Here is a 16,016-nt window from a genome sequence, read left to right as displayed (position 1 = left end):
GGGGCCATTCACTAAAAATGAAGAAAAAATTCTGAATAGCTGCTCATTAAGTGAGCATCATCAATTCTGTGCACAGACAGTTATTCTCCGGAAAAAATACTGTGTGACTATGTAATTAAAATGTCTTATAGTGTACACACAAATTGGTCTATTAAAGGTTGTCTCAGCATCTAATTCTACCATTCTTAACTTCTCAACATTTGAGGATGAATTCCTAATAATGGTGTAATATTATAGTTGCGCAACTGTTGCAACGATGGACTCTAAATGAAAAAAACAAAACAAAAAAAATAAAAAAATAAAAGAAACCACAATAATATATATATATATAACAAAACAAAATGAAAGAAACCACAATCAAATATATATATATTTGATTATATATTTATTTGATTACATATATATATATATTATTATGTTTTGTTTTGTTTTCTTTTCTTTTATTTTCTTTTTTTTTCCTTTACTATATATATATATATACATATATATATATAAGAAAAGATTAAAAAAACATTATGATATCCACCCCCCCCAAAAAAAAATAAATAACATGGTTCTATTGCATGTTATAAGAAGTCTTAAACAAGGAACAGAGTTATTTATTTTGAAAACAAAGCAAACGTGTTGACTGATTACTATTAAAAAATGAAAACATTAACCAGCGATTCATCTTGATAATCTATTTTCTTTACTTGTCAACAGGGAAGGACTAATCTACAGCATTCTGCATAATATACAGAATTACTTTCTGGTTTTTGAATTACACAAGTGCCTTAGAATTATTTTTCAGATAATACTGACTCTTATGCAAATTACATAGTGAAGCTGCCTTCACTACAAAAAAAGCATGATGCTTGAAAAATATGTAGCTCAATGTTAACAGTCTGTCTAATGTATAGTGTCTGTATAATGTATTGTGCAGTAAAGGAAGATATCATCTGAAAGCAGATTTGTGATAAACTCCAAACACACAACTCTGATTTTTGGTTTAAATGCATGTAAAAAGAAGCTTGTGACTTTAAAAGCTTAACATATATAGTAATTTAAGTAGGTATACTGTAGGGAAATGAAAATTTCTCTTTCTCCAATAGAAACAAACTATTACTATGGGTAGAACTGTGGGTTTATTTTATTTTAGGACTCAGATCTTTTAAAGCTCAGCCACAAACCAAAATTAACTAAAGATGCTACAAAGCACTAAGGGTTAAATTTACATTCCTATACATTCCTATTCTTTAACTGCCCTGTACTTTAAGTATTCATGAAGGTTTGTAAATCCTCACTGGACTTGGGCAAGTAGGTCCAATACTAAAGTCTCATTCTTTATGCAAAATAAAACAAACAAAACAAAGCGAAAACCCACTGTGTCTCTGTGAACATCCTCCAAGCCTTTTTTTTTCATGAGGAAGATGAATTTGGCAGTTCGACTAAGACAGTCAGTCCATAAGCTAGACAAAGGGGAAAAAGGAAAGCGATCTTTCAAGACTGGTTTGCCTCACCTGTTTTTTGGGAACTAAAAAATTCTTGTTAAACTGGAACTTTGTAGGGATATCCCAGTACATGTACCTTGTTCCTTACATGCTGTTGGTGGTCTGATCAAGTCTGATCAAGCATACTTAGATTTGGGTCAAATTTCTTGAGAAAGCTAAGAGTTTTATAAATCTTTATTTAAGCACTTTTTGTATATGATATGCACTGCCTTGTTAAGTGATAATGTTAAATCAATACCTGAACTCAGTCCATTCTACAGCTCATTTGTCTGCTCTGTGAGTTATTTTCTTACTTTGATATTTAAGTAAGAAAATACCCATTCATGTTACAAAGCATGTGTAACATATATATACATATATATATATATGGATATCCATATATATATAACATATATATATGGATATATGGATATCCATCTATATATATATGTTGTATATATAGATCGTAACTATATATATATGTCTGTTATATGGTAACTATCCATATATGTATAGAGCTTTTCTAAAGCTCTTTTGAGGGGTTAGATGTCATACAACTCAGCTGTTCTTGCAGGAGCATCTTGAAGAAGTGTACCTCAGGTGTACCTGTTCATACAGTAGGAAGTGGTAGTTGTAACACCTATAGATGAGGTGATAAAGGTCAGTTTTGTAGTGTATTTTAAGACAGGATTCAGGGCTAAACTTCAGGCTACATCGTCTTTTCAGGTTACTCACTAGTAAGTTTTCAGGTTTGCCTCTGAAGTAATTAGTATAAAGCCAAAACCTGAAGGGTGTGTGTGTTTTAGAGGGCAGTCACAGTACATTTAGAGTACTGGAACTTCCACCTTCTGTCACAGCTATGCACTACAACTCATCTTAGACTTCATTAATTGAATTCTGATTATTCCGAATACCTATGAAATACAGGCAGCAACTCTACTGATTGTAGGTGTCAAGATACTAGTAGTGGGGTGGCTTCAGGGACGGCCTCTGTTAGAAGAGTCCAGAGCTTTTCCAATGCTGGAGACAGACAAGTCCAGCTGTCTCCAAAATGGACTCACACAGTTAAGACCACCACCCATGTGTGTGGTGCCTCTGTGAAAGCATATATAAACAAGGTCAGAAAGAGAAGGGAACAAAAAGACTGAAAGAAGAGGAAACACCGAGGTCAGAGAAGGAGGAGGAGGAAGTGGAGAACAAGAGAGGTGCCTGAGGATTGGAAGAAAGCCACAGTCATGCCAGTCTACAAAAAGGGCAAGAAAGAGGACCCAGGCAACTACAGGCCAGTCAGCCTCACCTCCATCCCTGGAAAGATGATGGAACATCTCATCCTGGAGGTCATCTCCAAGCATGTGGAGGATAAGAAGGAGATCAGGAGTAGTCATCATGGGTTCACCAAGGGGAAATCATGCATAACCAAAGAGATAGCCTTCTACGATGGGATAACTAGCTGGGTAAATGAGGGGAGAATGGTGGATGTGGTCTTCCATGACTTCAGCAAGGCTTTTGACACTGTCTCCCATAACATTCTCATAGACAAGATCAGGAGGTGTGGGCTAGATGAGGGGCCAGTGTGGTAGATTGATAATTGTCAGGATGACAGAGCTCAGAGGGCTGTGCTTAGTGGTGCAGTCTAGTTGAAGGCCCGTAGCTAGCGGTGTCCCCCAGGGGTCAGTACTGGGTTGAGCGTCGTTCAGCTTATTCATCAATGACCTGGATGATGGAACAGAGTAGACCCTCAGTAAGTCTGCTGATGACACAAAGCTTGGAGCAGTGGCTGATACCCCAGAGGGCTGTGCTGTCATTCAGAAGGACCTCAACAGGCTGGAGAGATGGGCTGAGAGAAACCTCATGAAGTTCAAAAAAGGCAAGTGCAGGGTCATGCATCTAGGGAGGAATAACCCCAAACACCAGTACAGGCTGGGGGCTGACCTGCTGGAGAGCACCTCTGCAGAGAGAGACTTGGGAGTCCTGGTGGACAGCAGGCTGACCATAGGTCAGCAATGAGCCCTTGTGGCCAAGAAGGCCAAAGGTATCCTGGGGGCCAAGGAAGAGTGTTGCCAGAGAGGTGATCTTCCCCCTCTACTCAGCCCTGGTGAGGCCACAGATGAAGTATTGTGTCCAGTTCTGGGCTCCCCAGTACAAGAGGGACATAGAACTACTGGACCAAGTCCAGGGGAGGGTTATGAAGATGATTAAAGGATTGGAGCATCTGTTGTATGAGGACAGGCTGAGAGAACTGGGCTTATTTAACTTGGAAAAGAGTGGACTGAGGGGAGACCTCATCAATGTGTATAAATATCTGAGAGAAGGGTGTCAAGAAGATGGAGCAGGTCTCTTTCCAGTTGTGTCTAGAGATAGGACGAGAGGCAGCAGGCAAAAACTGAAACACAGGAAGGGACACTTCTTTATTGTGAGGGAGACAGAGCACTGGGCTGTCAGTCCAGTGGCACTCAGTTGCCCAGAGAAGTTGTGGAGTCTTCTTCTCTGGAGATATTCAAAAACATCTTTGACGCCATCCTGCTCAATGTGTTCTAGGTGATCCTGCTTGGCAGGGAGGTTGGACTAGACAATCTTCATAGGTCCCTTCCAGCCTCAGCCATTCTATGATTCTGTGATTCTGCGGTTAAATGTGCTATGGTGGAGCAGATCTCTGACCTGCAGCCCTTGGAAAACCTACACTGGAATATATGTATATTTCTGAAATTCACTTCTATGAGCAGTGCAGCCCATGGGAGAGTCCATGCTGGAGCAAAGGAAAAGTGTGAGTAGGAAAGAGCAGCAGAAGGAAACTGGTTTGTGATGAGCATAAACACCTTCCATCCTTCTGCGCTGTTCAGGGCAGAGAGAGACATCTAGAGTGAAGGAATGAAGATAAGCCTAGGAAATAGGGGAGGAAAAAATGTTTGATATTTACTTTTTTTTTTTTTTTCTTAATATAAAAAATCTGTTTTATTTGGAAGTAAATTAAATTAATTTTCCCTATAGGAAATCTGCTTTGCCTTCAACAGTAATTGATAAGCTATCTCCCTGTCTGTATCTTGGCCCATGAGCTTTCTTGTTATGTTGTTCATTTTTGTTGCTGTTTGTTTTTGTTTTTGCTTTTACTAAGGATGGGAAGTGAGTGAGCATCTGTTTGAGAGTCTGGCTGCTAGTCTGTTAGACAAGTGATCAATTTTAACAAATAGGTTTCAGGAAACAACAACAACAAGATTTGTTAAACTCCTGACCATTTGAAATAAAAGAACTTATTTAGTGATGCCTTCACTGTTCAGCATATTTAGTGATACCCTCACTGGAGTGCTGTTGCTAAAATGTCTTGTGCAAATGTCTGTTTTCTAGGAGAAAAAAATATCAAAGTTATAGAGGTGAGAAAGAAATTGTCAGCTTTGAAATCTATCCAGTCTTTCTTCAAAGTAATATAGAAGGCTGCCTTGTTCACTTGTCCTTGTAATTGGAAGAAAACATTCAGATGAATTGAAAAACAAAACAAAACAAACAAAAAAACCACACAAAATAACACCATCAAAAAAAAATAAATCAGAGATTTCAGTTGAATATCAGCTTACAGGCACATTGATATCCTGTAGTCATTTCTGAAATAATAAAGAAAGCCATGTATCAAGGAGCAAAAAAAGGGAAAATTATCTAACATATTTTTTCTCATAACATTTAATATTCTTTCTAAAACCAAAGATTCATAGCAGATAATTTAATATAATCACTGTTTAAAGTTTTCTTTTGAAGATATCGTGTTCTTCTGTCAGTTTTCCCTTTGATAATATGATAGCTTTACATAATATTCATACATATTGTTTTTATTATAAGGACATTTAAAACATATATTCTCCTGTGACTGACTGTATGCATCAAATGTCTCTATTCTATCATAATTTAAAAGAAGCGGTGAGTAGCACAACACTTTTATTTAAACAATTTGAAATCAATAATCTTCTGTTGAATTACTGAAAAAAATAAGCATAAATAAAAAAATATTTAAATTCAGAATCTTATTTTTTACAGAAAAGTGGAAAAAATATTTTTGTGTACCTTAGTTACAGATATTTTTCAACAGTTTTCCCCCTCCCTTAGCAACATTTAAGAGCTTCATGTATGACTAGAAAAGTCATGGTGAATGGAACTAAATCCAGCTGGAAGCCAGTCACTAGTGGTGTCCCCCAGGGCTCAGTACTGGGGACAGTTCTCTTCAATATTTTAAACAATAATCTTGTTGAGGGCATCAAGTACACTCTCAGTAAGTTTGCAGAAGACACCAAGTTAGGCAAGAGTGTTGATCTACTCAAGCGTAGGAGGGCTCTACAAAGGGACAGGCTGGATTGATAAGCCGAGGCCAACTGTATGAGGTTCAACAGGGCTAAGAGCCAGATCCTGTACTTGGGACAAAACAACCCCATGCAACACTACAGGCCGGGGGAAGAGTGGCTAAAAAGCTGACTGGAGGAAAGGGACCTGGGGGTATTGGTCAATAGCCAGCCGAATATGAGCCATCATTGTGCTCAGGAGGCCAAGAAGACCAAGATCATCCTGGCTTGTATCAGAAATAGTGTGGCCAGCAGGACTAGGGAAGTGATTTTCCCCCAGTATACATTTCCACGGCACACTCAGTTTGAAAAAGACAGCTCAACAATTGATGAATAAATGGAATGGAAAGAATCACCAGCTGTACTCCTGATATGAGACAGTACAGCTGCTTCCCATATTGCATTTAATTTAACTTACGCTTGCTTCCATTGCAAATATTTTTGCTATTACTTCTGTGTAATCTAGGTTGCAACATATCGTTATCCAGAATTTACACTGATAGTAAGAGATATTGCTTTCATCGTGATTCTCTGCTCCATGTACCACCCCCCTTTTTCCCCCCCTCCCCCTCCCCATTCCTTTCCCTTGAGAGGAGTCCGCAAAAGGGACATGGTGACTCCTGCAATAGTTCTCCTGATCTCTGTGGCTGTCACAGGGTCGTGGTGCTGGATCCTGTTAAAAGAATTAGGTTTCTTGATCTAAGATAGTGTTGCAGAAAGATAAATATATCTATATTATTCCAAGTTTCATAACTGAGAGCAATACATGTCTTTCTTTGTCTGCCTCTTTGTGGGATCTGCAAAAGAACGTACCAGTGTGGGCACCATCTGTAGCCTGCATCATGAAGAATGATCCTGTTGAGAGTACTGAAAATGTTCTTGCTGTCTAGGCTGTTGTAATGGGTGTTTCACTGACCCCTCTTCAATAACTGAGAACTGGAAGCTGTGAAAGTACAACACAACACTTTGTGATTATGTGTGCACTTTTGCTAGATATTGCTGGCTAGATTTTATCTCTTAAGCACCATTCCAGGCAGACAGGTTCTGTACTCAGTTAAATACGCTGTATGTCTACTGCCTGCTAAGACATTCCTAACAGTATGATGTAAATATGCAGAGAACACTTAAGAAGAATTATATTCTTTACTCACATTTTTTCTTTCTTACCTGAGGAGGAATGAAAGAAATCTCTATGCCCAATTGCCCAATCTCAAGTTTTGCTCTCCTAAACTCCTTTTTTTTTTCTTTTTTTTTTTTTTTTTTTTCAGATTCCCTTGCAATATTATATCCATTCCTGTAACCATTGTGTTTGTAGTCTATTAAAATGGAAAGGTAATGAAAAAGGATGCAAAAATGCTGTAGTTTTGGTTGGGACAGCTAATTTTCTTTGTAGAGACTCACACAATGCTGTCTTTTGTATTTTTGTATTTTTGATGAAAATAGTGGTGTTAACATACTGGTGTTTTTAGCTGTTGCAGAGCAGTGTTTGCATAGATCTGCAGACTTTCCTGCTTATTGTGCTGCCCTGACAGTGAGGAGGCTGAGGGAGCACCAGAAGCTTGGAAGGGACACAGCCTGGACGGCTGGACCAGGCTGATCAAAAACTTATTCCATTCTATATGGTGTATCATGCTCAGCAATAAAAGTTGGGGTAAAGAACGAGGAACGGCATGGAGCGATGGCGTTAGTCTTCCCAAGAAACTGTTATGAGCCTTACTTTCCAAGAAGTGGCTGAACACCTGCCTGCTGATGTGACGGGGATGAATAAACTCCTTCTCTGGCTTTGCTAGTGTACATGGCTTTTGCTTTACCTAGTGAACTGTCCTTATCTCAAACCATGAGTTCTCATACTTTTTACTCTTACAATTCTCTCTCCCATCCTACCTAGGGAGTGTGAATCAGCTGTTGTGTGGTACTTAGCTGTTTGTTGGGGCTAAACCACAACAAAGAGTAACCATTTCAGCCCTCCCATCACAGTGATTTCCTTTTAGGCTCAGTCCTCTGAGAAACTGCCAAGCTTTACCAGGTTTCCAGCAAATTGATCTAGTGGGAGGTGTCCCCACCCATGGCAGGGGGGTTGGAATTAGATGATCTTTAAGGTCCCTTCCAAGCCAAACCATTCTATCATTATATGACTTACCTGAGTTATGGAGAAACACCAATAATTTTGTCAGATGATCTGTCAAAGATGCTCACAGAGTGTACTAAGATTCTTTATTCGTTGATTATCCTGTGATTAAAAGAATGATAATTTAATTTTTGTTAGTTAAGGTGCAAAAGTAATTTTATTTTATTTTATTTTATTTTATTTTATTTTATTTATTTTATTTTATTTTATTTTAAGTTTCCTTATAGTATTAGAATAAAAACAGACATTGATAGCTGGTTAACATTTTTTCTTTTTTTTTTTTTTTTCTTTTTTCAGCTAGAGCAAGATGTCTATTACTTCCACTCAACCTTTCACAAAAGTGGCAATCTCACAAAATGTGCCACAGAAGTAACATTTATTTCCATAGCCTCCAGTCACACTTTATTAATCTTACTACAAATATATATATATATTATTTATATATATATATTATATATATATTATATATATATAAAGGTGGGGGCAAGGGCGAGGGGGGAGGTTCACAATTTTAAATCTTTCTCAAAAATTGTAAGAAATAATATTATTCCTGACACATATTTTATTCTAAAGGATACCTTCCTGACAAAATATTCTCTCATCCACTTTTCAGATTCATTATTGAAGAATCACAGGGCTAAACAGAGCACATAAAAACTGATTTTAACCTCCCAGGCAGCATTTAAGACACCTAAAAAATCAATTTATGGTCTGCTTTTTACATTTACATTTAATTTTTGCAGCATGTCTTCTCTGATGATTTCTAACCACCCAAGAGGTTTTTCATTTTATTTTTATTTTGCAAATTTTGATCTGCCATGACCTGTACATAAAAACAAAACAAAACAAAACCACAAAACACAAACAAACAAAAAACCACCAACCAACCAAATAAAAACCTCAAACCCACTACCCAGTAACTTGTTGAAATTGTGCTAATAATCTGAGTCCATACGTTTTTTAATGTAAACTGTTCAAAAACTTGTCAGCACTAGAAGCACTGTCTCTTCAAAGACAGAAAAGGAAACAAAAATGTTATTACAGCAGTCAATATATCTGAGCTCCTTCTTCTTTCTGTAGATTTTTTGATGCAAATTGCTTACTGTAATCTGTAAATGCCTGATTGTTTTTATTCTGTTTCTAGCTTAGAAGGAAAATTGGAGAAGCTCTCCTTTAGTGATAAGTAGTATATATTTTCCAAGCCTGTTTTAAAGAAAAATTAATATGCTTGTCAATGCATATTTTTTCTCAAACCATTGAGAATAATGAATTAAGATTATTACTTATACTATGTGCACCTGGACTGAAGCTACTTTATTAACTGCAAATGTGGGTAACATTGTGAGTTAGTTTGCAGGCAAAGGTTTGCAAACAATGTACTTTAAATTTCAGATTAAAAGATACCATTCCATATTTAACTACTTAGGGTCAATGACAGTAGTGTTTGTCTGCCAGGACAAAATTATGCTTTAACACTATTTAAAAAAAATATTTCTGCAGTGTAAAAGTGAAAGTGCTGTCTCAAATTTCTGTTATGACAACATTTCTTGAACAGTTACTTTTCTTGTTAGTGTCATTAAACCAGCTTTTTCTACAGAGAAGTTGTAAGAGAAGTCAACTTTCTTATCCGTAACAATGCACTAAAGTACTTAGGTGAAATCCGTTAGTATGATTTAACACTGTTGTGAATTTCATTTCACAAAATAAATAAATAAATAAATCTGAAAGCTGGACAGATGTCAAAAACAACGAAGCAGATTGAAGCTGACTGTTAACAATCTGATCATAAAAAATCTTTTCATAAGATTGTGCCTCTGTGAAGATATTGTAGAAGTCATCGAGGAGAATTCTAAGAGAATGGGATCTGATGATATTTTATAGTAAAATTCCAAGTAATATAATTGCAGATAATACTCTACAATGCAATACCACTCTAATTATTTCTGTATCTGCACATACACTGAAACTGTCATGCACCTTTCACAGACCAAATGATTTTAGTGGCAGTAGCTATAAGTTATTAATCAATGGCCTTCACCATTTGCCTTTTATTTAACCCACTGTAAACCTGAAAAGATATCAGATTAGGCTGTTTTGAACAATATTCCCTTAACAGTTGCTTTATACTAATTTTTCTTTCATTTTTACATATTACATTTACTCAGCTGTTTATGGAGTAAATATTGTGTACAGAAAAATTATAACCTCCTTCTTAAGTAAGTAGGACATTTTTCTAGACTGGAAAGCAAAGAACCATCTCCCTCTTTTTTTTTTTTTTTTTTCTTTTTCCCTGCCTGTAAAAGGAATCTGACACAAGAAGAGAATGTGAATTTGGCAACAAATTTGTGGTGCAAGAAAGAAAATTACAATTTTTGACTTGCCATTTATATGTCTAAGAGCATAACACTTCCTTAATAACATAAATTAACATAAACCGTTCTGTTGAAGTAAGACTCCTCCAGACACCTATGTAGAACTGACTTCCATTTGTTATCCCAGAATGTCTTCTAGACTCATTTATTTATTTATGTACTTACTTATTTTTCTGATTAGGCTTACCTCAGAAGATATAAATAGAATGCAAATTAGAGAGAAAGGTTGACTTACATGACCTACTTTGTGCAGTAGGGCTGGGACAGGGAATACTGAATGGATGTGATCACCATTCACAGAAACATAGGTTTCCCTTTCTGGTGACTGAAGATGTTAAACACCTGTTGCACTTTTAAGAAAACAGAGTGAGTATATTAATTTTATCTTGGTCAAGATTTCCTGTCTTAATGAAGAAGCGTGGTACTCAAGGCTGTTTACAAGCAATTTCTTCAGCACAATGTGCATGTGCTGAAGAATGCATGTACATTACTTTTAAACAAGGATGAAATGCTTTGCCAGTAAGAGGTATTGCACAAATGAGAGTATCTGCTCTTCTTATCTCCACCTTCAATACTGTCACTATGCTATAATTACAGTTAAAGAATATTTGAAATTTTGCTTTGTGTTTTCTCACTCAAGCCATCTGTTTAAGCCCAGATTCAGTAGTAGGTAACTATGAGATCTGACATGATAAAACAAACCCCAAACCTTATTAATAGCAATACTTTACAGCCAAATACTCTGAGACTAAAAGCAGATGGACACATGCTTAAATATCCATCACACAAACTGATTTTTACAAATTCTTAACTGAGCAAAATGGATGGTATTCTTTTCATTGCAATTCATGAACTGGGGGGGGGGGGGGGGGGGGTTGAGGTGGGAGGGCAGTGGGAGAAGGGAGGGAGAGGGGGAGAAGGGGCAGGAGGAGAGGTGGAGGGGGAGAAGGAGAGAGAGGGAGAGAAGGGGGGAGAGAGGGAAGGAGAGGGGGACAGAGAGGGAGAGAAAGCAATTTGCAAATTACTTGGCAATGTGAAAACCAATAACAAGTTAATGTCTTCATGCTGTTCTAATAATAATTAGGGGACCACCAACATTTCTGAATAAAAAGAAAAAAAGATAAATGAAGAGATCTTCTAGCCCAGTAACATGAATTAGAATTTGGTAAAAATAAAATCTGATTAGACAAAGAACATTAAGAAGTTTTGTTATGAGGAAAAACTAATAATTAGAGGTGAATGATACAGGAACTCTCAGTCTTAAAGGTTGTCTAGAGACAAAACACTATTCAATTTTTATGGAGGGGAAAAATCCTAATGTTGAAGCTGTGAGGCAAACAGAAATGTGATTGTTTAGAACACAGGATAGTTATGCAAAACTCGCTGTGTTTTAAGAAAACAGAAAATAAGGCATTACTTGGAATAGTTCATTAACAGTACTGTAGTCATCCCCAATCTTATCAGCATACTCATGTTTGCTGCATTAACATGTGGGCTTGTTTCTCATGCAAAGGTGGTCATTATAATCATTTATCCTATTTCCCTAATTTAAAAGAGTGTTTTTACTGGGTCAAAATAATTAAGGCAACAGATAATATATTGGATTATTTATTTTATTTTATTTTATTTTATTTTATTTTATTTTATTTTATTTTATTTTATTTTATTTTATTTTTTATTTGTAGCTGCTAAGACCTTGTTTTTCTTTGGGTACAAATTGCATTTAAACTAAATATCTTTTGGTGGTTTTACCTCAACCAGCAAATAAATACCCATTAGTCTCTTGCTTACTCCCTACCATTTGTGTTGTGGGGAACAGAATCAGAGGCCAAGGCCAAGATACTTACTTTTAATAAGTGAAGGAAAGAGGAAAAAAAATAGTGATGTAAAGGCAATCAGTCACCACCTTCCCCCACCAGCAGAACTATGCCGAACCAGTCTCTTAATAGCTGCCTTGGAAAAATTGCAAAACAGCAGACCCCCCCCCCCCCCCCCCCGCCCACCACCACCATTTTACCCCTGAGAGTGACATTAACTGTTCATCAACTGCTAGAGAATATCCCTTTGAGCAGTTCAAGACAGATGTCCTGCCTCTATTCCCACCCAGCTTCCCAGCTTCTTCAGCAACACCTCAGGGCAGGTGGGGGGGAAGGGTGGGCTCTGGGGTGAGAGTGGGAGTGCAGAAGTAACATACAGAACATGTTACATGATCACTGAAAATAGTTAAAACACCGGTATGTTATCAACATTGTAGTAATGGATTGTAAACACAGTACCAATGAAGAAAGCTCCCTCCACCCCAGCCAGACGCAGTGTATACTTCTATCCAGAAATGAAGAGAAACTTCACTTTAGGCAACTCCTACATGTAATGCTATTCATGCTGACATCTCACAGGAGTAAATGAATCCTGTGCTAAGGTTGTAGGCCAAGAGCTAAGGACTGTTATTATATGGCATCCAGATGAGGTGACCAATTCAGTGCATTTTTGTAAATTTGACCAATATTGAATATATATATATCCTTCCTTTAGTATTAATGATGTTTTTGTTTAAGCATAGGCAAAGTGTGTGGTTCTGTTACAGATAGATGGTAATTGATTGCCATTTCAGGTATCTTGTAGCATCCCAATCTGCCTTCCAGTTGCTGCTGAGGAAACTGGGGTTGTTTAGTCTGGAGAAGAGGAGGCTCAGGGGAGACCTTATTGCTCTCTACAACTACCTGAAAGGAAGTTGTGGGGAGCTGGGGGCTGGCCTCTTCTCACAGGTAACTAGTGATAGGACTAGAGGGAATGACCTCAAGTTGTGCCAGGGGAGGTTTAGGCTGGAAATTAGGAGACATTTCTTCTCAGAAAGAGTAGTCAGACATTGGAACGGGTTGCCCAAGGGAAGTGGTAGAGTCACCATCCCTGGACGTATTTAAGGAAAGGTTGGATGTGGTGCTTAGGGACATGGTTTTGTAGGTGAAATTGGTGCTAGGGTGATGGTTGGACCAGATGATCTTGGAGGTCTTTTCTAACCCTAAAGATCCTATGATTCTATCATTCTTCTCAGAAAGGGGTGCTGGTCTGTCAAAGCTCCTGTGTCCGATCTATCATCCCCTGAATATGCCACTGATATCAAAAGCATCTAAATACCTGTGTTTCAGTGCTCAATTGCAGCTAGTATTCTTTAATCCAGGCTTTGTCACAAAAGTGTGCATGGGAACGTATGTGAAGGAAAAGCATGGAAATCTGTGAAATCCTTTGTAAAGTACTTTCGTAATGTTGAAGTACTTTCAGAAGGTTGCTTTCTCATCTGACAACGTTTGCCCTGCCTTTTTTTTTTTTTTTTCCCAAGGGTTGGAGCTATAGCTCTGTCCACGAATGATGAAAAGAATGTTAAGATTTAGCACACTTTTGTGATTAGTAGAGCCACACAAAACAGTGTAAATATGTATAAATATATAAACATACCCATATAAAAAAATATATACATACATATATATATATACAAATACACAAATATATATGTGTATATAGTCATAATGCAAAAAAAAAATACTCAATAAAGCATATAAAAACAAAACAAAACAACAACAAACACAACAACCAAATTTCCTCCATTTGTTTTCTATTTTAGTTATACAAAATTTAGTATGTTTCATTTTGGACAGGTCTGTTCACAGAGCAGACTTCAGCATATTCCTATTTTGGAAGCTGCCATATGATAAGTAATCAAGGTACCTGCTCTAAATATTATAGATATTTCCTACAGTACATTTAATTTGTTCCAGGAGAAAATGGTTTGGGGTGCTCTTTTAATGACCTAGTATAATTACTGAGGGCAAGCATTTTTTTTATTATTATTATTATTTTATTTTTTTTCAAACATGCTTGCACAGAAATCAAGTGAAGAAACAGTTCACTGGAGATGTAGTTGAAAACATTGATGCTTCCTTAGTTTATCTTTCTGTATTGCTGTACATTCTTTGCCTGCGCTATGAATCTACTACCTCCTGATTTTTGATATGGCATTCTGTTCATCAATTTACAGTAGATTTTGGGAGTTTCAAAGAGTAAGAGTCTTTTGCCCCAGGTTATACAGTGATAGTACAGCTGTTCTATAGTTTCTGCAAAAGACCATTTAATTTCAAGAAAAAAGCTAGTCACGAAGTGTTGCATTTTCAAAAAAGCTCAATTACAAGAATAGTGAGTTGTAGGTATTTATTTAGGAGCCTCACTGTGATTCGTTAAAAATCTGTAAAAACAACAAAACCAAGGAGATATAGAAAGATAATTTGGTTCCTTTGTGGGAAGGAAGGAAGGAAGGAAGGAAGGAAGGAAGGAAGGAAGGAAAGACAACAAACACCAAAATATTTAAAATCTTTTACACAAAAACTTTTGAATTTGATTATATATACATATATACATATGTATACATATATATATTTATATTCCCCCAAGTATTCAAGTAGAATTATAATGTAGACAATCTGATCTGTCATAACAATTCAATGCCCATCTATATTTATTCAAGCTGGTCTTGTCTTATTGCCTTTTTTCCTCTAGGCCAAGATGTCCCTCTGTACCATATGCAATGATGCCACTTTCTGCTGTCTTTTGAAGTGCTGTTGTACTTCCTCTGGGCTCTGACACTACAGCACTTGCCAACAGAGAGAAGACAAAAAACAGAAAAAGGAAGACACAGTCATTTTAAACTGCAGCTCCTGTTGTATATTAAGAAATATTTTAAACTAATTTTATCGGTTTACCAGTTTATTAGACTCATCATTTTTAATATATGTTTTGATAAATAGACATATTTTTTATATATATATATGATCATATGTACTATCTCCAAGTTACAGAGCTGGATATCTTGTAAATAATATAGTCTTAAAGAGGAAATGAATCTTGCAATCTAATGTTTCTGGAAGGATGTGATGCATGAAAAAAAAAATCTTTAATTCAATCTGAGTATTAAATAAAACATTTACTGGATACACATACTTTCTATTCCAAGATATGAGTCAATTTCTGAAATTACCAGAATGGATAACAATGCTTGGATTATTTTTTGAAATTCATCTGATTTACAGAGCTTTGGAATGCCTGGTGCAAAAGGAAAAGATATCGTGCTGAATTTGAATATGGTTTAACTCTACCAAGGATTCAACTATTGAAGATGACTGCGTAATTGGAATTGAAGTGGATATCTCTAATAGAAACAGAAAAATAGCTTGGCTGCCTGCAGACAGACAAAAATGGATTAATGTAAAGCTGAAAGGTCATTGAGTAAGTCTTTTATCTTTTAAGAGTTAAACTTGATGTATTACTTGGCCAAATATTTCTTTGTAAAACGTGTGAAGTCCATGTTTGATTTTTAAGGACCTATATCTTTTTCATTTATTTTCTTGTCTTCTCTCATGCAAACATTTGTTGTTGTTGCTGTTGTTGTTTTTTTAATGCTTCTATACAGGAGTTCAGCACCAAAGACATTTCATTTCCAGTGAAGTGCATTGCTAAAAATGCTTTAAGATACTTGCAATAGATAGCTAATAATATCCTTTTCTGAGCACTACATGAAAAAGAATGGAATATGGATTTAAATCACCCAGATATATGTAATTAATTGCAATGTTGCGGTGACAGGTAAAGTGGCCTTTGCTTTCCTATATGATCAATAAAGAGGTATGGTGCTGCCTATTCTCCTAGGAATGAAACCATCTTTGAGAATCTAATCTCT

Source organism: Anser cygnoides, chromosome Z (genome assembly GCF_040182565.1).
Source record: "Anser cygnoides isolate HZ-2024a breed goose chromosome Z, Taihu_goose_T2T_genome, whole genome shotgun sequence".
Taxonomy (NCBI): Eukaryota; Metazoa; Chordata; class Aves; order Anseriformes; family Anatidae; genus Anser; species Anser cygnoides.
This window is presented reverse-complemented; position numbering follows the sequence as displayed.